Genomic DNA, 22270 nt, shown 5'->3' on the forward strand with positions numbered 1-22270 from the left:
GTTCGTGAAACTTTGTTCGGCCAGCCTGTAGAGTGAGGCACTTTTCGAACTGATGTGATGTTTTTAAATGGCATCCCTTCTTTCTTTTTTTTTTTCTTTTTTTGGCGAGGTTCATTTTTTTTTTTTTTTTTTTTTTGCTTTGGGGCCTGGTGGTTAAGGCGGCTGGACTCCCACATGGCTGAGTGCGGTTTGAGTCCTGAACCTAGCAGCTTACTTTCTCACTTTCCTTCTCTTTCTCTGTCTCTCTCTGGTCAACTTCATAATAATAATAATAATAAAATTAAATGAAAAATAATTCTTTAAAAAAGGAAAAAATAACTTAAAAAAAAAGATTTTTGCTTTAAGGTGCGTCTGCTCACGAGAGAGACAGAGATAGACAGAGAAAGAAAGCCAGAACTCACTCCCTAGGGGGATGGCCATGTCACAAACCCTTCTTTTCTATTCTCCTCTTGGGCTTTTGGGCCTGCAGGCACATGTACCAGGTGTAAGTTTCAAGCCACTAGGTTTGGGACTTGAACCATAGACAGTCAGGTGGGATTCCAGTGACTTGACCACTACGCCACCTGCTGGCCCTGCCACCTGACTTTGTATGGCCTGGGAGCCCAGAATGGTTTTCTTATTTTCAAATTGTTGAAAAAAAAAATCAAAAGAATAATACTATTTTATGACATGTAAAAGTTACGTGCGTGACGTTTACAGTTTGAAGCCAAAGCTGTTCATTTATGCCACCTGCGACTGTGTGTGTACTACAGTGGCAGAGTGAAGTCGTCACGATGGAAATATCGTGGCCTGCAAATCCTAGGATATTTACTACCGGGCCCTTGATAAGAAAGTTGCCAACTCCTGACCTGAATCTTACTGTGTGTTTATTCTCACTGAGGGTCAAAACATCACATCCTCGTTGGGCCTCTAGGGGGAGAACTTCAGAGGGTCTTCAATCCGGTTTGGTTTGGCTCTGGGTCCCAACAGATGCTTTGGTTTTAGTAAAGTTCTTACTGTGGTTGCATAAGCAAAACGCACATGCATTTCAAAACTTCTGTCTGTATTCAGAGCTCCTGTGACTCTGTGTGAAATAAGTGTGGGATACAAGAGCCACAGATAGTGCCATGGAAATGCAGCTCAGAACCCCACAGAATCCGCCAAGAACATTGAAATCAGATTGCTCTGCTGCTCCACAGCTGACGAGGAGGGTGTGGTTGAGGGTTGTCATTGAGGGATGATTTGCAGAATGTCATGATTAGACCTGGAGGATCAGAACATACAGGCCTGTGACCTTTGAGTTCCACATCTCAAGTGAACCAGCCTGGGTTCTAATCCTGGCTCTGCCACTTCAGTGTGCCCTCTAGCGGTAAATTCTCATACATTTTCTTTGAGCTTAACTTTTTTTTTTGAGAGAGATTTTCACTGTAGGGCGCATGAGCTCGCCAGACAGACAGAGAGAGACATAGAGACAGAAAGCGAGAAATCACCCCCCAGGGGGGATGGTCACGCCGCAATCCCTTCTCCTCCATTCTCCTCTTGGGATCTTGGGCACGCACGCACACGCGCCCGGCGTGAGTTTTAAGCCACTGGGTCCGGGACACGAACCGCGGTCGACTACGTGGGAGTCCAGCGACATAGCCATTACGCTAACTGCTGATTCCCAAGAACAGAACCTTTTGAATACAAGTTTCTGCTGTTGCTGTTGCTGGGAATTTTGTCCAGACTGCGGCTTCCCATTCCTGGAACAGTAGAAGAGTTACCCTTTACAACAGGGCCTCCATCAGGCTTTGCCATTTCTGAATTCTTTCTCTAATGACATCAGAGTTCAGTTCCCTGGTGGCCTTATCTACCGAAGATCCTGGTCTATAAGAGGTCAGTGCTCTCTCCCAGTGATTTTTTTTTTTTTTTTTTTTAGCTGAAGATAAGTTATTTAATTGAAAGATTTCTCACACAGGGATTGTCCTCTGGGTCTCTCTGGGGAACATAGTCAAGTATGTTTTTTGGTGTCACATAAGAAATCTACTCCAATACACCCTTCCTCATTAGCATCATTCAAATACGTCCTTCCTCAAGTACATGGTTCCTCAATATCCTGCCAACGTAGTCCCAGCACCTCTGCCCCATTTACTGCCGGCATTGTCCTGCCCACGCCTTTAAGGAGCCATCACTACAGTGTATTACGACCAGATCAAGATGCCCTAACTAGGCCGCTAAGCCTCAATTCATAGGTGCTTTCTCCTATATCAATATCTTTTCCCTGCCACAGCCTTGAGACACCCTTTCTGGTACAAGAATCTCAAGCTTCATTTCCATATGTGCTCTTCTGTTTCCTGTCAGTACATTTGAGCCAGGTCCTGCAACTCTGTGTCTGTAAACACTACTCCTCCCAGAGCAGGGTCTGCATTTCCTTGCTAGGCTGATATACAATCTGTTCTTAGTTATTGGTTGGGAGTCAACAGTTAGGGGTAGGGCTAAGATCTTTTCTCAGTCTCCGGGTAAGGAGAAATTGCTTTCTTTTAACAATGAGGAGGAAGCCGTTTTTGTTAAGCTGGGGAGTTCTAGGATAGCCTGGGTATAAAATTCTCAGGCTTATTTACCCAAATATGCCTTTCCATGGCATAATGGTTTATTTTGGGTGTCACCTTGCTAGACTAAAGGATGCCTGAATACTAGTGAACATTGTTTCTAAGTGTGTCAGAACATGACCAGACGAGATCCATGTGTGAGTTAGTTCCTTCCTGAGAGAGGAATACCAGCCTTCAGTGTAGGTGGTTACCATCCAGTCAGGTGGGAGAGTGGGAGGGACAAACAGAAGTGGGGGCTCCATGTCCCCTCTCCTTTCTTCTCTCTCTCCCGTTCATTCCAGAGCGTGTTGTGTGTTCCACTCCTGAACACCTTCCTGCTCCATCCCTGCTCTGTGACTCTGCCTTTGCCAGCGTTTCTTTCTCTAGATCTTGTGTCCTATGACTCTCCTGACGGGCAGACTCCAAGTTCTTTAACCTCTGGACTCTGGACCCATGCCAGTGTCTGCCTGAGAGCCTCCTTCAGGCTTCAAACTGGACTACACCGACTTCCCTGCTTTGGAATCTTTCACCGGGTTCTCCATCTCTCAGACAGCCCATTATGGGGCATCTCTGCCTTGTGATCTTGTGAGATAATTCCTAAAATAAATACCTTCTTTTACATATATATATATACACATTCTGTTGGTTCTATTTTTCTGGAGTACACTGATAAGCCTGATTTCAGGGCCCGACTTTTTCCTCTCTGTACAATTATTTTGGCATAAGAGACTCGTGTCTGAGCTCCCTTAACCTATAGCAGTTACCTTGACCGTAAACTGGACGTGTTTCATGATCTGCCTTGAAGCCGCAAAGGAGGAGAATCTTTTTAAACATGGCTCTGGAGCTGGCTAACTTTCACAGAAGGCTAAGTTGGTAGTTGGCTAACCTGAGCCTAACGTTCTAAAACTATTGACAAGAGCCAGCCAACTCCATAACCAGCAGGAGTATTATTACCCCGAGACCATGCAAAGGCTATTGTTACTGCGTGTGTTGATGCGTCACTGTCATCTGCACTTCATTTCGCCCCACCATGAGAAAGTGTTAGTAATTGTGGTGTGTTACTGCATGCCAGGGGTTATCCAGCCCACGCCTGGTATGAACTGGGTTAGCTTAAATTCTCTCTAGCCAGAAAGCAGAGCCTGAGGCCAGGGGCTTATACGCCAGTTGTTTGTTTGGGAAGTGACGTCAGGGACTAGCAGCAACGGGTCTTGGAAGAGTAACCTAGAAAAGGAGGAACGCCGTCACCCGAGTGCGTCATCAAGCTGTCACCTCCAAGGACAACTGGGACTCAACACTGCGGCACCCACTGAGCAGCTCTGTGGAATATGCCTCTGGCTTATCCTCTAAGAGCCACAGAGGGGGCACTTCCCATTCAGCTCCTGCTCGCCCCCTGCTGGCCATGGGCTGCTTCATGAAAGGTCGTCTCCACACTTCCTGGTTTACACGTGAGCCAGTATCTTGTGATTTCCATGGGCGTCCCTTGAGCAGCTCACCCAAGGGGGGCAGAAAGCTGCTAGAACATCATGTGTGACGCTGATTGTCTCAGCAAACTCTAGGGATAGAGGTGGGCAAAGAGGATGTGAGGACATAAGAGCTGCCCAACTGCCATGCCACTGAGCAGGCTTGCTTTCTTGCTTTCTTTCTCTCTTTTAAAATTTGCTTTGGGAACCAGCAGTTAGCATAATGGCTATGTCGCTGGACTCCCACGTAGTCGACCGCGGTTCGCGTCCTGAACCTGGTGGCTTAGAAAACTCACGCCGGGCGCGTGTGCGTGCGTGCCCAAGATCCCGAGAGGAGAATGGAGGAGAAAGGATTGCGGTGTGGCCATCCCCCGTGGGGGGTGATTTCTCGCTTTCTGTCTCTCTGTCTCTCTCTGTCTGTCTGGCGAGCGCACGCGCCCTATAGCGAAAACCTCTTAAAATTTGCTTTAAGGTATAAGCACTTGCCAGAGAGAAAAAGAGAGAGAAAGTGAGAAACCACCCTCTGGGGGATGGCCATGCCACAATTTCTTCTCCTCCCTCCATTCTCCTCTCAGGATTTTGGGCACACACATGCCTGGTGTGTTTTCCAACAGCCAGGTCCAGGACTCAGACCATGTGGTTGGCGGCAAGGGATCCAGCCTCCTTAACCACCATGCCGCTGGCTGGCCCTGCTCTCGTCATTTCATTTTTAGCTAGTTTATTATTGGTGTATAGAAATGCTACTGATTTTTGTATATTGATTTTATATCTTGCAACTTTACTGAGTTTGTTTATGAGTTCTAAGAGATTTTTGGTGTATTCTTTAGTTTTTTTTTTTAATTGCCAGAGGGCATGTGTGCTTGGTAAAGAGAGACAGAGAGACACACAGAGAGAGAGAAAGTGAAGAAGCAACCCGTCTTCCCCCTCCCCCCTGAGGAATGGTCACGCCACAATCCCTTCTCTGTCTCTCCTCCTTTCAAGGTTTTGGGCATGCACACACATGCCAACACGTTTTTCTGGCTGCCGGGGCTGAGAACCATGTGGCAGACCATGTGGGAGCTGGTTCCCTTAACCACTGTGCCGCAGGCTGGCCCTCTTTAGTTTTTTTTCCCTCTCTCTCTTTTTTTTTTTTTTTAACATTTGTCCCTGTTGTCTGAAATAAGGACAAATGGACTTCCTCTTTACAATTTGGATAACCTTTAATTCTTTCTCTTGTTTCCTTGCCCTGGCTAGGACTTCTAATACTATGGTGAGTAAGAGTGGTGAAGGCTGGTGTCCTTGTTCTAGTTCTTAGAGGAAAATTTTCACCCTCTCCCAGTCCCGTATGAGGTTTCCAAGGCCTTTCTTGTTACTGATTTTCAGTTTTATTCCATTGTGGTCAGAAAAGATACTCAATATGATTTTGACCTGGGCTAACGCATTTTCATCCTACAATTGTTAGTTGCAATGCCACTTCCTCCAAGAACGCTCTGCCTCAAACCTATCCCTAAACTCCTACCTGACCAGTGAGCTGTTCCGGCCTGCCACTGGGGCGTAGTGCTGGTCGCTGTCTTGCACGAGGGAGCTGCAGTTCGCGATCTAGCAGGCTGCTCTTGGGAGACTGTCTAGAGTATAACAGACCATTAGCAAATATTTATTTTATTGAATGGATGGGTGGAAGGAACTGTAAAATTCTGTTACAGATTCTCTGCACTCACTTCCCCGGCCACCGTTCGATTTTTTTCGTGGGAAAATATTGGATACGTCTGCATTCTCTCACGCCTCCCTCATTCTTTGCTAGCACGCCTTTTACTGACCCTGCTGAAATAACCTCTCTCTACGCGCTTTCTCACTCTTACCCATTCCTCTGATCTTCTGCGGAATGGCATTATTCTCATGGAGCATTTTGGGAGGGAATTGATTAAAGTTGAGCGTATTCAGAATATATAGAAGTTTTGAAAGCAAACATAACTTTCCTCATGGAGCATTTCTTGACCCTCTTCCACAGGGCATTCTGTGTCCCTGAGTCCCCTGAACAGCCCCCAGTCTGTGAATATGTATTATGAGAGGTTAGTGAGACCTTTCAAAACAGAATAGAAATACAAAAAAAAAAAAAAATCTAAGTGATTTCAGTCAAATCTATAATTTGGGGAGAATTGAACGTTTTCAAAAATTCACAGGGAGACAAGAAAAGAAGGGAGAATGTAGGAGGTTGGGAGGAATTAGTGTCAATGTGAGGGAATCCTTCTCAGTGGGGGAAATAGTAGATATTTTGCTTATAAAAAACAGTAGTGTCATGTGGAATTACAAGAGCTAAGAGGGGTCCGTGGTGCAGGGGTAAAACATGCCACTCTGTGAGGCTGATCCGCATGGGAACGTTCAGTGTTCACGTCTACAGACCTCCTCACGTGCACCGGGCATGTGTGTGCCCTGGATCCAGGCTTGGCGGAGGCTCAGGGTGGATCAAGGCATGAAGACCCTGTTGGGGGTGCTGTCTTTCTGTCTTCTTGTCTGTCCACTTCTCTATCTCTCTTGCTCATAGAAGAAATACATTAAAAAAAAAAAACTTCAAAGAAAAAAAAGCAGAGAAAAGGATAGTTACTAGTAATGGAATGCAAATATACAGCACATATTAAAATTTAAAAATGGTGACTTCATCAAACCAGCCTAAAAGAATATTGTGAGACCAGCAGACGGCATAATGGTGATGTCGCTGGACTCCCACATGGACAACCACGGTTCGAGTCCTGGACCCAGCGACTTGAAACTCACTAGATGGGTGTGCATGTGTGCCTCAAATCCCAAGAGAATAGAGAAGAAGGGATTGTGGTATGGCCATCCTCCACGAGGGGTGATGTCCCACTTACTGTCTCTGTTTCTCTGGCAAGTGCATGTGCCCTGTAGCAAAAATCTCTCTCTAAAAAAAAAAAAAAAAAAGGAAGAAAAAACAATGGAATGAAAAACGAATCTAAGTAATAAATATAGAGGAACACATTTATTATATATGTATTATATAATGTAACACATTATATATATGTATCTGGGAAAGTCATGATGTATTTTTCTATCGCTGACTTTCCTGATGACCCAGTATATATACAAAACATACAATGAAGTGAGAAAGTCACTGCCTTAAATGTAATAATTTGATATCACATCCTAAAATATATTGTTCATCGTATGAGGTGAAAACAAAAACCTTAAAAATATGCCTTTTAGAAGAAGAAATCCAATTAAAAGACAGCAACAGGGATAGTAAAAGGAATGGACAAATGTGACAAATGCAAACCAAAGGACCACAGAAAGAGCAATAGTAACATCAAATAAAGTCAACTCAGAGATGAAGACACTGAGCAAAATGAAAGGAGGCACTCCGCAATGATAAAATAGTTGATAAAAGAAAGACACTCGTAAACTTAGATGCACCAAACTGCATGACTTCTATTGTAACAGATCCAAAGCCAAATGAGAGGAGAACGTGACAAATAACAAACTTTTAGTGGGAATCTCGTGATCCCTCTTGAGACCGGAGTCATGCAAGGGCCGTGAGTATACAACACTAATACCGCCTGCTGTGGAGAGGACAGGGTTCATTGGAGGAAAACTTGTGAACAGGAAAGCCGCAGAGAGGTGGCTGCCCTGACACCCTTATTATTTCACAGCAAGGAGTGGGGCCAAATATTGTGGGTACACCAGGGCCAAAGAGTTAGATGTGATCCCCAGAGTGCTCCATGATCCCCACATCACATTGTTTATAGGCTAGCCTTCAAGGCTACTTGAAACTCACACTGGATGTGTGTGCATGCGTGCCCAGGTAGATTTGTTTCTCCAGATAATTAGACAGGTACCTCAGATATTCCAGATCTAAGATCAACGCCAAGGGTCTATGTGGCGAGGGCCCCAGGAAAAGCGGTGCGTGCCAGCAGGGACAACCACAGTCCGACTCCCAGCAGGTTGGCTCAGTGCATTTGAGATTTATCTCTACTGAGCTTCTGAAAGAGAGAGGGAAGCCCTCCTTCAGGTGTCAAGATTTGTCTCTCACTAGTTTGAGTCTAGGTGTAACACATTTTCAAAGCAGAGGGTCTAAATATAACATGAATAACCTTGATATAATCGATATATATAGTCATCAATCTACTAAACAGAGAACATGTGTTATTTTTATATGTACATAAAACCTTCATTAAAAAATTGACCAAAAATAGAAACAATGCAGCTTTTATAGGATGAAGTCTCTAGTCATGAGCCAAATAAAATGAGAAATAAACAGTAAAAAGAGGACCAATAAATCTTGACTCTCTGGAAGAAAGAAACATTGCCCTAGATAATATCAAGAGCAAATGGAGGGCTGGCAAGTGGCGTGGTGGTTAAAGATGCTGGCCTCCCACATGGCCGACCATGGCTCGAGTCCCAGACCTGGTAGCTTGTTTTCTCACTCTCTCTCTCTTTCTGTCTCTCGCTGATCAAACTGGAAAACAATAATAATAAATAAAGTTAAATAAAATGAGTCTTTTTAAAAAAAAGAGCAAATGGGAAATTTATAAAGAAATTTCTATCTAGAAACAAAGAAAGAATTACTAAAATGGGAAATGGAGAATTGAAGCAGCAGTAAAACAACATGACACTCTGAAGGCCGATGACATGGGAAGGTTCTTGGTTTGCATCAACCTCCCTGGGTGTGCCTGGCTAACGCTCATCCTTCATCTAGGGCTGGCTGATGCAGGGGGTGGAGTGTGGCATTAAGACCCCACTGGGGGTGCTGACTTTGTGTCTCTTTGTTGTTCTCTTTCTCTGTCTATCTAGCTTGTAGAAGAAATAAATAAAACAAAAGCTTTTAAAACTAAGAGGCTAGGGACCAGCAGATGTCATAACGGTTATGTCACTGGACTTCCACATAGTCGACTGTGGTTTGAGTCCCAGACCTGGCAGCTTAAACTCACGCTGGGGGCATGAGCGTGCATGCCCAAAATCCTGAGAGGAGAATGGAGAAGAAGGGATTGCAGTGTGGCTATTCTCCTTGGGGAGGGGGGTGACTTCTTGCTTTCTGTCTCTCTGTCTTTCTCTGCCTCTCCGGTGAGCACACATGCCCTATATAAAAAATCTCTAAATAAATAAATAAGTAAATAAATGTCTTTGAAAAAAGTAGAACAAGAAATAAGCCCATCAATAAATTAAAAGAGAAAAAAACATATGATCACCACAGTAAATGTGAAAAGGCACTGAATTCAATGAATCAATTTATCAGTCATCATTGTCCATAAAAATAGGACTAGAAAGAAGAAAACTCTTGAGTACAAAGATTACCAAGAACCAACAGCACTTACTATCCTAAAGTGAAAACTATTAAGGCAACTTCAATTATAATTAAGAAACTAGAGGGCGCTCGCTTTGATAGCACATATCCTAAAACTGGAAGGATAGAGAGAAGATTAAGCATGGCCCCTGCACAAGGATGACATGCAAATTTGTGAAGCATTTCATATTTAAAGAGAGAGAGAGAGAGAGAGAGAGAGAGAGAGAGAGAGAGATCAGAGGGCTGGCCTTATGGCCAAGTGGTTGAGTGAGCCAGATCCCACATGGTCAATCATGCTGTTTGAATCCTGGCCCTGGCAACTTGAAAAGTTCTCTGGGCATGTGTGAGTGTGTCCCCAAAGCCCTATAGGATAGAGGGGAGGAGAAGAAGGGGTTGCGGCATGATCATGCCCCACTGGGGAGTAGTTTCTTCCTCTTCCTCTCTCTTTCTCTCTCTGGTAAGTGCACCTGCCCTCTCGAAACTTAGTACAAATGAAACCAAAACAAAAGCAAAAACCAACTAGAAAGAGGGATGCCTACAATCTTCTTTGTTATTTAACATTAGCAAATGTAATAGGGTGAGAAAGTTAAATAATTGGCCTAAGTCTTAAACTCAACTCAACCTTTTTTTTTTTTGGTATTGACAAGATTGTATGTATTTTAAGAAAATAGAAGGAATATTGGAGAAGAAAAACCCACTGGATTTAATAAATATTTTTATATGCAAAATAATTTAATAAAAAGTAGTATTTTCAGGCCAGCCAGTGGCTTGGTGGTTAAGGCGGCTGAACCCACATAACCTACAGTATGGCTCCAGTTCTGGACCTGTGGACTTGAAAAACACATTGGGCACATGTGCATGTGTGCCCCAAATTCTGAAAATAGGAAGAAATGGGAGAGAAGCGATTGTAGCCTTACCGTTCCCCTTGGAATGTACTCTCTCACTTACTTTCTCTGTCCATCTCTCTCTGGTGAGCACATGTGCCCTCTGGCAAAAAATTTAGAAAAAAATGTTTTCTACTACTCTAGCACTAAGCATCTAGTAATGAAAATGGAAAAATTAGATCATTTAAAATTGTGGCTAAATATTTCACAGTGAAGACTCAGAATCCATATTAAAAGATATAAAATATCTTACCAAAAGCTGTAAGTAAGATCTGAATAAGTGGAGAGACATTATGTTCTTGGATGGGAGGATAATACAAAAATGACAATCCTCTCAATTCGATATGTAACATATTGCAAGATTAATTTCAGATTTTGATGGGGTTTCCCTTAGAACTGGATGAAAAGTTCTCAAGTTTCATCTGGTAGACTGTGCGAGAATAAGAAAATTATGAGAAAGCTAGATAGTAAGGGATAACTTATAACTGGTCTCATATACAATGTATCCAATAAAACCTCGGTAATAAAACCAATATGGCTTTCCTATAAGACTAGACCAGTAGGTCAGTGGACTAGAATTGGCGATCCAGATTACATGTCAGAATAAATGAAAATTCAGTGTAAGACAAGTGTGATAGTTCAATTCAGAGGAAAACTAATAACATTGACATAACTGGATATCCATCTAGGAGGGAAAAAATGGACTCCAGTCTTATATCACACACAAAAATAAATTCCAGATGGAATAACACTGACATAACTGGGTACCCATCTAGGAGGGAAAAAATGGACTCCAGTCCTGTATCACACACAAAAATAAATTCCAGATGGATGAAAGACTAATGGAAGACAAATGCAAAGAAAAGATTTAAACTATTACAAGAAAATGCAGACTACAGGAGTTAGGGATACCCTCCCAACCGAGCTTGGAAAGCCATAGTAATCAGAGGAGAACAAGGCTTAGTTGGCTACATAAAAATGGATGGTTTTTGTATGGAAACTATTTTCATAAACAAAATCTTTAGATAAATAATAGCACTGGGAATATATTTGTAATATAGATGTCAAAGTGTTCATTCCCATAATATGCAAAGAGCTCTAACAAATCAACAAAAAGCATAAAATCTAAGCAGTGTATTTGAATAGATAATTTATAGCCTAAATAGCTAAAGACGATATGAAAAGTTGATTGAATTTACTAGCAATCAGGGAAATGCAAGGTCAAGCAGCTATTTAGCAAAATTACAAAGAACCTTTGAACTCATCACTGTCCAGGGAGTGAGCGAAAGTCAGTGTAAGTAACTACTTATGAAAATCTGAAGGGTTGTCTCTGGGCACATTCCCCTGAGGGGTGTTTTCTCATTTTCTATCTATGTCTTTCTCTCTCTGGCAAGTGCATGTGTCCTACAGCAAAAACTTAAAAAAAAAAAAAAAGTACAAGTTTATTTTGGTACATAAATATGTTGAAACCCATTTTTTTCATAATATGTGTTTTCTACAAACCTTTTGAAGATTCCTCTTATATTAAAATTTAAAATATCACACGCCCTTTAAGAACCAGTAGTGTTCCAGAATGGATTGTGTGAGAACAAGTGTATCCAACCCGTGAGAGCATGTACGAGATGACCGTTGCAGAATCATTTGTAGTAGTCAAGAACTGGGAAGGAGAGACTTCCTTGCCAATAGGAACATGGCTGAATAAATAATGATGTAGTCCCACCATGAGATACTATGATGTAGTCCCGCCATGAGATACTGTGCAACCAGAAACGATCGTCTAGAAGGCCGGAGGTGACATGGTGGTTAAGGTGCTGGACTCCCGCATGGCCAACTGCAGTACACATCCCAGACCTGGAGGCTTGCTTTCTCACTTTCTCTCTCTCCCCCTGTCCCTTCCATGTCTCTGGTGAAAGTAAAAATTCAAAATAAATAAATAAAGCAAAAATATCTATTTAAAAAAAACCATTGATCTAGAGTCAGACAGGATTATTGGAGTGATTTCCCAGAGGAAATGTTTGGGTGAGTAATGTAACATGCAGAAAAGTATGTATAAAATAAGTGATACCAGTAACAAGTCTTGTGTAGGGGACAGCAGGTGGCATGGTGGTTAAGGCACTGGACTCCCACATGGCTGACCATGGTTCAAGTCCTGGATCTGGTGGCTTGCTTTCTCACTTTCTCTCTCTCTCTCTCTCTCTCTGATGAGTACATGTACCCTATAGCAAAATTTAATAATAATAACAAATAAAATTGAAGAAATAATTCTTTTTTTTGGAGAGGTTTTTGCTATAGGATGCGTGCACTCGCCAGACAGACAGAGAGAAACAGAGAGACAGAAAGCGAGAAATCACCCCCTAGGGGGGATGGCCACGCTGCAATCCCTTCTCCTCCATTCTCCTCTTGGGATTTTGGGCATGCACGCACACGAGCCCAGGTCTGGGACGCGAACCGCGGTCGACTACGTGGGAGTCCAGCGACATAGCCATTACGCTAACTGCTGGTCCCAAGAAATAATTCTTAAAAAAAGAAAGAAAGAAAGAAAGGAAGAAAGAAAGAAAGAGTAGCCCTGCGTGTGTGTGTGTGTGTGCTTGTGAGCATGCCTGAGCATGAGTGTGTTGGTATAAGATTATCTGAGTAGGGAGAAAAATGTAGAAGGATACCTGTAATTTTAAAATCTAGTTTAGGGGCCAGAGAGGTTTAGTGGTTAAGGCACTCGACTTCCACATGGCAGACCGCAGCTTGAGTCATGGATCTGGCGGCTTGAAATTCAAGCCAGGTGCATGTGCATGCACGCCCCAAATCCTAGGAGAATGGAAGAGAAGGGATTATGGCATAGTCATTCTTCCAGGGCATGATTTCTCCCTTTCTCTCTCACTATCTTTCTGTTTTCTGGTGAGCACATGAACCCTGTGGCAAAAACCCCTAAATAAATAAATAAAATGAAATATGTTTATGTGGGGCATGGGGAATTGAGCCTGGGATGCTGAGAAAGTGGGGACAAGGGCAGAGAAGGTATTAAGGAAAAATAGCTTATAAATCTGTATTTTCCTATTCATGCAAAATTCTATAGGTAGTCCTTGCTTTGCATGGTTCCATGGCAACAGATCAACATGAAGACATAGTTATGATATGTAAGAGTCTCCCACATGTAGGCCTGTAAACAAAACTGGAAGTGGTTTCCCAAGAAACAAAAGACAATGCATATCCAATAAGCTCGTGAAGAAGACAACGTAACTCAGATTAAATAAGGCGATGGCCGCCAGCCCAAATGGTCCGTGATGGCAAGTACTGTGCTGGCTTTGATGATCATTTTATTCCCAACATGTAGCGTGATGGTGACATTCAGTATTTGCTGAATGAATATTGTGAAAAAACTGAAAAGTACAGAGGTGTGGCCCAACCTCAGCGATGCGCAGGTAACACCACTGCTTAGGGGACCAGAGGCTATATGGGAGGCCTGAGTTTGGTTCCTGGGCCACCCTGAACACACCAGGGATGGGTGCACACATCTGCAATCCTAGCTATGAGGGGTTGGGAGGGGCTCTAAACCCAATCTTCGGTTTGGTTCCTGGGCACCCTGAACACACCAGGGATAGGTGCACACATCTGCAATCCTAGCTATTAGGGGTTGGGAGGGGCTCTAAACCCAATCTTCCAGACCCTTAAAAAGCTTGGACAGAAGCCATTTCAATCCGAGGTGTATCCTGCTGTGTTCAGGGACCGAGGCGACTGAATCTCTGCTCTAAATCCCATCTTCCAGACCTCAAAAAGCTCCAAAAAGCTCCGACAGGTAGGGCAACCTCTGTCTTCTCTCTGTCTCTCTTTAATTTTTTTTTTTAATTTAAAATATTTCTTGTCACCTCTGACCTCCTTTCTCTTGCTAATTTCAGAAACCATTTCAATCGGAGGTGCATCCTGCCATGTTTACTTGGTGCACCAGTGCGCCATGCGGTTTTCATTTTCTGGGGTTATAAAATTTTTTTTCCCTTTTCAGGTTGTGTTTTTCCCCTCCTTTGTTTCCCTTCTTCCCCCCACTCCCTTTTTTTAAAACTTCTTTTCTCACTCTGCTGTTCAGCCTCCACACACTGAGTGTCTAGACAGGCCTAGGTGCATGGTAGCCAAGCATCTGACTATTTTTAGGGTCACAGAAATCCTGAACCCTTACTGAGCCTGCTACTTGAAGGAGTAAACTCCTCTTTATAAATCTGAACTCAATATCTTTTTCTGTGGATATAACGTTGCAAAATACAGTAAAGGAGAGAAATTGTCTCAGAAGCACCTTACAGTAAAGGGAAGCACATGATCTTACAGCTTCACAAGCTTTCTCTAAGCAATTAGCCAAAAGTGAATACACCACTAAATGACTAAAATTTGAAAAAGAGAGACTACAGAGTGAGCAGCAGGGAGAAGTATGGAGCTGCAGAGAGCACAGCTCACAGTTCATTTCTTGCCACATGCCTTTGAACTCTTGAAACCTCACAGCTCAGCCCAGGTACACCTATTCCCTAGAAACTGTGAGGCCTTTGTAATATCCAGCTCCAAAGTCAAAAGCGCAGGTTGCTTGGTGATTGTCAGGGAAACGGAACTGCAGAGAGATTGCAGATTGCCTCCTCCCACACACCTCTGAACATTTAGAATCAACTCCAAGAAATTAGGGAGAAATGTATAATCCCTCACATGACCAGAAACCACCACAGAGGCACAAGAAATATGAGAATCCAAGAAAATATCTCTCTCCCAAGATAAAAGAACAACCCTTCATCATCCACAGACAGTACAATGAAACTCTTGGAACTGTCCAATAAAGAATTCGGAATATTCATAGTGATGAAATTAAACAAGATGCAAGAGATGAGAGACAACTCCAGAAGGTGCAAGAGAAAAGAGAACGAGTTCCAGGAGGTGAGGAAGTTCTTTCACGATTTGAAAGAAGAAATACACACCATAAAGAAGAATCAAACGGAATTGTTAGAGATGAGGGTTGTAATATAGGAAATCAAAACCTCCCTCAAAAATATTAAAAGCAGATTAGACCATGCAGAAGATCAAATCTTGGATGTTGGAAGACAAAGCCTCTGAAAAAAAATCACCAAAAAGACTGAGAAAATAACCCCAAATACCCCCCCTCAAAATGAGCATAATATACAAGAAATACTAGATACCATTAAGTGCCCAAACATTCAGATAAGCAGTATTCCAGAATGTGAAGAAATGAGTAAGGGCATTGATAATGTATTCCATGAAATCCTGGAAGAAGACTTTCCACATCTAGAGAGACATTCAAATATCCAGACCCAAGAAATACAAAGGACCCCACATAGAATCAACCCAAGAAGATCTTCTCCAAGGCACATCATAGCCAGATTGGCCAAATCCACAGACAGAGACAAGATTCTAAAATTGGCAAGCAAGAAACATCAGCTTACTTACAAAGGTTAGCCCAGAAGGCTAACCTCGGACCTCTCATTGGAAACAATGAGAGTAAGGAAAGAATGGGAAAATACACTCAAAGTGTTGAATGAAAAACAATTTCAACCAAGAATACTATACCTGGCAAGGTATATGGGAAGAAACATAAAAACATTCTCAGATAAACAAAACCTGAAAGAATTTGCCAGACCAGCTCTTTAAGTAGTTCTGAAAGGAGGCTGTGCCAGGGAAACTAGAGACACACAGACAGAAATAAGAGAACACAGAGCAACCAAGAAAATGCTAGGGTCAAGTCCAGGAATATCAATAATAACATTGGATGTTAACTTCCAGGATTTAAAAGGGAAGATCGGACCACAGTAACACCACAAATTCAATAGAACAGAGATTAATTACCTAAGACTGAACTGGTGAAATAGAATTTTATGAATTTTGACTAAAACATTACTGATTCTTTTTTTTTTTAACTATGCTTTGTTTTCTAGATTTAAGGATTTTGCTTTCTTTTGAGCTGTTGATAGGTTCAGCAATTCAAAAAAAATTTTTTTTTTTGCCTACTTGTTTGTTTTTTTAAATGGAAACATATACTTACCTCCTTTCCTGACCCCTCTGGCCCCAGGCTCTAGCTTGATAAGGTAACAGCCAGAAGACAGGCCCAGAAACTCCTGAAGAGGTGGCCATTGGAGAGTGACATCCTGGGTGGTGCAGGGCAGAAAGAGACAGCATGACTTCTCAAAATGGGTTTCCCTTTAAGGACTTAGGCCATAGGGTGTGTGCACTCACTGGAGGGGTGTGGAGGAGAAAGTGAGAAATCACCTCCCCAGGAGAGATGGCCACACCACAGTCCTTCCTCCTCCATTTCCCTCTCAGGATTCTGGGCACGCACACGCGTGTGCCAGACATATTTTCCAAACTGATAGATCTGGAACTTGAAGCACAGTCGGCCATGTGGGATTCAGCGCCTACCCCCCATGCCACATGCTGGCCCAGCAGTTTTTGAATTTAAAACAATTTTTTTTTTTTTAATTGTCAGAGGAGCATGTGCTTGCCAGGGAGACACAGAGAGAGGAAGAGGGAGAAAGCCCCTTGGATGGGGGCTAGTCATGCTGAAATCTCTTCCCCTCTGTTTCTCCATCCTGTCTGGATTTTAGGCCCACACACATGCCCCATGTGTTTTTCAGGCCGTCAGAGCCAGGAATCGCACCACGGTTGGCCATGTGGGATCCAGCTCCCTTAGCCACTGCGCTCACCGGCCACCACCTGGCGTTCTCCTGTGCTCTCTGCTTGGTACCATGTCCCGATGACACAGATCCCCCCTCAGCTTTGTAACAGCCGTTGACCAAGATCTCAAGCTTGGCGGTCTCAGTGAACCAGCCGGAATTCCTGTCTGTCCTGTCACAGTGTCGGCTTCCCACTGGGGTGTGTGTGTGTGTGTGTGTGTGTGTGTGTGTGTGTGTGCGCCACAGGGTCCTGGCATCTTTTCATCACGGTCCCCTCTCATTAGGGGTTCCCATTTTTAGGCTATGGCTCTCACTCTGCCCACAGAATAAAAAACTGAATGCTCTTCTCAAACCTCACGCTCTCCGTACCATCTTCCCGGTGCAGGCAGAGAAGAGAGCCCAGGTGAGAAGACGGTGAGAAGGGCATTCCTCACGGGCATCGGCCTCCACCAGCCGTGGCTGTGGGATTATCTGACCAAATCCTCAGAGCCCTGAGCCAGGGCAGGGGGAGGCGAGGGCCCATCGGGCACTGTTGAAGGTCAGACTCAGAATCCCTGAGCCTCAGTCACAGCCACGGCATTGCAGAGCCCTGAGATTCCAAACAGGCCACGTGGGAGGTGCCGGAAAGAGCATGCAATTAGGAGTAAGAAGATACGGGTTCTAGCTTTCCCTGGTGTTTACTCAATCTGAGTAGCTCCGCGCCTGTGAAGCATGCCGGAATCCTGTCCAGCTGCCTCACTGCGCAGATGGAAAGAGAGGAGGCATGAGGGAGTGTGTTACGGATAAAAAAAGAAATGCTACAGTGTAATATTGTTTATTCACTGATTACATCAATCATCTCTCACCCTGCAGCAGCTCTGAGGCCCAGATAGGTAAGAGGGTCATTCTCTCCTTCCTTCTTTCATCAAAACTCATGCAGCCCTTCCTCTGCGGCATGCCCTGTTCTAGGGATGTACACGTTGCATTGCATTAAAACATTCTTTATTGGCTCCGGCAGGTGGTATGATGGTTACGATGGATTCCCATGAGGCTGACCGTGGTTTGATTCCCGGACTAGGGAGCTTGAAAATCACAGCAAATAAATAAGTAAATGTTAAAACAAAACAAAACAAAACAAAACAAAAAAAACTCCAAAAAATATTATTTATCCTGATGACTGAGTTTTTTGGGCATCCTCTTAAATCTTGTGCCTGGAACAAATGACCTCACCCTCATCTTCGCTCTGCTTGTAAGTGCGTGAGGCACTTACCGTGTTTCAGAGAAAGAAATTTCAGTTTGGGGATATTAGTTGATGTACTCAAGGTTACACAACTAGTAAGGCAAAACAATAGTTTAGATCCAGGTCCATGTGATTTCATCTATCATGCCATGCTAGCTCTAAAGAAAAAAATTTGCAGAGGGCACATGCAGTGAGACAGAGACAGAGACAGGGAGGGCGAGGAATCACCCTGTGCGGGCACGGTCACACGGCAATCCCTCTCCATCTCTCCCTTCTTTGGGTGTGGGCTTGCACACACACTCGTTATGCTTTTCAAGCCGCTGGGTCCTGGGTTTGAATTACCATCGGCCATGTGGGATCCAGCTGCCTCCATCACCAGGCCACTGGCTGGCTAATGCTGTCTTTCCATTGGTGGGACGTCCTAGAACATGACAGGCGCTGCGGAGTGCTGTTTAACATCGCTGTATTAAGTCTTGTACGTCTTCTCAGTGTGTGTTTTATTTGGGATTAAGCACTCCTGTGATTCAGACATTTATTTTCTTTATCCGGCATGGCATTGTCTACAGGCAGGAGTCTCCTTGGTCAGTTAGATGCAGTAGCATCAGCGGCGTGCCCCCATATAATTATCTACCTGCCACTCCCAGCCCGGTGAAATAGGGTAACTGGATATGTTTCTCCAGGTTTTGAGTGAGGAAACCAAGGAATGGCACCCTTGACATGCGGACAGTCTCTTCGATGTCGTGTGTTTGGACGTTAGTAATGCGGGATGCTGCAGCTGTGGGCAGAATGCCCAACGCAGAGACCCGGCTCACTGCTCAGCCATGAGCTGGGCCCCGGGGAGATAGAGGCTTGGAATCCTAGTCATGGGAACCTCGCTCTGTCTCTTTCTCTTCGGGAAGTGTGCGTGCCCTATAGCAAAAACTCACAAAAAAAAAAAAAAAAAATTAAGGTCTGCTCTAATTTTTTCTTTTAGAATTATTTATTTAGCTTGATTTATTATTATTATTCAGTTTGACTATATATATATATATATATATATATATATATATATATATATATATATACACCTTAACCACCACTCCACCTGCCAGCCCCCAGGTCTGCTCTAGTTTCATCAGTGACGGAAAAATGCTGTTTTAGTCCTGCCATGGACTGCTGTCACAACTTCTGTTCAAGAACTTCTTGGACTGTGGAACTTCGTTCTAGGGATGCTGAAAGGGGATCTGGTGGCCTTTCCTCAGAGCTGCCACCCTCCAGACCTGCATTCTCTAAGGCGTCTCCACTTTACCTTTGACCAGGTCCTGGGGAGGCGATCCCATCAGGAATGCGGGTGGGGCAAACGGGCTTCCATCCGCTTTCTCAGGGAGAGAGGTCTCCTGGTGGGAGCCAGCCTCTTTCCCAACACCCTGGGCTCCTTCCCTCAGGTTTCCCTCCCTGTGAGTGCCAAGCACTTTGCAAATGTGGTAATGAGGGCTCTAATTTGCTGTGCTGACAGATAACCAGGGGGCCCAGCGCCTGGGGAAAGCCAGCTGGGCAGTGCGCACAGCCGCTCTCCTCTCAGTTCCCATTTCCTGCTGCACCCCCCAGCTTGAATTAATTAGGCTGTCAACTCCATAATGAAGGCCAATAAACACCTAATGGACAAACAAGCGTTAGGGTTAGAACCAAGCCTGGATTCCCCCTATGCTGGTTCCCCCTGGAGATGAGAGGCCGTGGGAGCCAGGACAGGTGGAGTGACAGTCATCTTTCCTTGCCCAGATGGTGAGGAGTCCCCCTGTACATCGGGCTCACGAGCTGGCCTCCTCTTAGTTTGGAGAGAGAAATGCATCTGTCTCCCACCCATGTCACCTGAGAACAGGGGCTGGGAGAGGGTGGTGTCGAACTCCCCTGAGGCCGTCTTTTGTGCTCTCAGAATCATCTAGTTTCAAAGAAGGGAACAGATGGGTTGCATTTTCCTAACTTTTAGCTGGTTCCAATGTGCAAACAGTTAAGATCATAATGTTAACATTTTCTCTCTGTTTTATGTGCATATAAAATATTCCTGAAGAATGTGCTTTTGAATGCAAAGTTTGATCCAATTACAATTTTATAGAGTTTATAAAAACATAAAAAGTCTGTTTTCTGGGTGTCTGAGACCCTGCTGGCCTTTGCAGTGAACTTGGAAGCTTGCAGGGAACATAATTGCCCCTGTGTCAGAGAGGGCTCCCTGGCCTGCGGAAGAGGAGCCCGTGATGCAAATATGGAAACATCCCACAGTCTCTTGGGGTGAGTGAGACACTGATGAATGGAATTAGAAACAATCCTGTGGTCTTGGATCAGATTGGAAATGTTTGTTGCTTTCTGTCTTTGAAGAGCTGTAAAAAAAAATAGTAATAAGGAAAAGCATCTTGCAAATGTAACTTCTGTGGGTAAGAAGAGGAAGGTGCCTCTGTTTAATGAGAGGGGCAAAAGAACAGTTTCTTAGCAGAAGACTTTTCAAGGCCAGACTTGTAGCACAGCGCTAAGCCCCGTACACAGGGGCCCAGATTCCACATGGACCAAACGGTTCAAGTCCTGGTCCAACAGCTTGAAAGAGACACACCAGTGTGTGCGTGCATGCCCAGAATCCTGGTGCGTGGAGAAACGGAGAAAAAGATATAAGGTGTGACCATGCTCCCCTGGGGGGTTCTTTCTCTGGCATGTGACATCTGCCAATAAAAATAAAAAACAAAAGTGAAAAAGAGAAAGTCCCTTCTTAGCGTGCGTGGTAAAGCCAGCAGAACACACAGGATGCTTACACCTGGGCGTGAGATACTGCCCTGAGGAGGAGCTCCTGGGGTGCAGGTGGACTCTTTTCTACCTCATTTTCATTGTACGGGGCAAATGACTTCAGCAATTTGGGCCTTGACACCTTCTTTGTTAAAAAGCAAAAAAAAAAGGGTGTGTGTGTTAGGTTTAAGACCTCTGTTTTTCTTTTTCATGCACCCAGCATGATTTTTAAGCTGTGAGTCTGGGGCTTGAACTGGGCAGTTGGCCATGTGGAATACAGCGCCTTAAACCCCACTTCCTCTTCTGGCTCCAAGATCTCTTTTAAGCTCTAAACTTCTGTGATGATTCCCCACCCTGAGAACTAGTTAGAAGCTGTCAGACAGACATCAGTCAGGGCCCTAGAGGGAGGTGGCCATTCGGCTGAAGGATGCCCAGAACCGCGTCCCCAGGCAGGTCCTTGGCTCTTGGGAAGTGAAGTTGCACCAGCCCTGTGTCCGAGTGGGTTTGCTGTTTTCTAGTCCCAGGGGTATATTGTCCTGGACGTTAACAACCCCTTCCCATTAGGAGATGCTGATGAGAAATAGCTGTTAGACTACAGCGAGCGTGTGTGCAAGGCGGTAGACTTGTTTTGTTAAGTAAATATGGACCGGGTTTCTTTCCACGGACTGGCCCAGCTCCAGCAGCCTCCCTGTGGCATTCGGGTGCCTTATGAGGCGAGAGTTTTTCCCCTGTACACATCTAGGGCAGAAACCCATAGTCACACAACGAGAACTGCCTTCCCGGCACCAATCAGGTTGTATCATTATGAGGACAATTCTCAGTTCTCAAAATGGGAGTCAACAGAGGGCTTGTCTTGCCTCATATCCAAAGAAAATGCGCGAGGCTCGGAGAGGTTGAGAGCCTGGGGAAAAATCACACAGGCTCTTGGTTCGAACAGCTAGTGTGTCGATACTATCCTACGGCATCTTCCGTACATGTAAAGGGAATTTGAGGGGACCCATGTGACCGCAACCGCATGCGAGGGGGAGAAGGTGTGTGTTTCATGTAGGGCTGCTGTAGCAAATGAGCGTGAACTCGGCAGTTTAGAACAATGGCACTTATTCTCCAGTTCTGGAGCCTAGGGTCTGAAATCCAGGTGTCTGCAGGGCTGCGCTCCCTCTGGGGCTCTAGGGGAGGATCCTCCTTGCATCTCCAGCAAACGTGGCCTCAAGCACGCCTTGGCTTGAAGCAGCACAAGCTACCCCTGCCCACTTGTTTTCCCAGAGTCTACTCCTGTGTCTCCTTTTATAAGGGTACTGATCATTGGACTTAGGGGCCGCCCTATTCCAGGATGATCCATCCCGTTCCCTAACTGCCCATTTCCAAATAAGGCCGCATTTGGAGTTTCTGAGCTGGCATCAGTTGGGGTGTCACTATTCAACCCTCCCCCCCCCCGCCAGATGAGTGGTAGGGGAAGAAGGCAGAGGGAAGGACAGAGCCCCGGCCGCCCCC

The 22270-nt window shown here is 44.5% G+C and overlaps 1 non-coding gene across 1 annotated transcript; it reads left to right on the forward strand.

Moving 5' to 3' along the window:
• The first annotated feature begins 9364 nt into the window (after positions 1–9364).
• Positions 9365–9472, forward strand: LOC114004560 (U6 spliceosomal RNA). The gene has a single exon (XR_003546685.1). It is a non-coding gene; the product is annotated as a U6 spliceosomal RNA (small nuclear RNA).
• The last annotated feature ends 12798 nt before the right edge of the window (positions 9473–22270 follow it).

This window comes from Tupaia chinensis, unplaced genomic scaffold (assembly GCF_000334495.1).
Source record: "Tupaia chinensis unplaced genomic scaffold, TupChi_1.0 Scaffold000061_1, whole genome shotgun sequence".
In the NCBI taxonomy this organism is placed as follows: Eukaryota; Metazoa; Chordata; class Mammalia; order Scandentia; family Tupaiidae; genus Tupaia; species Tupaia belangeri.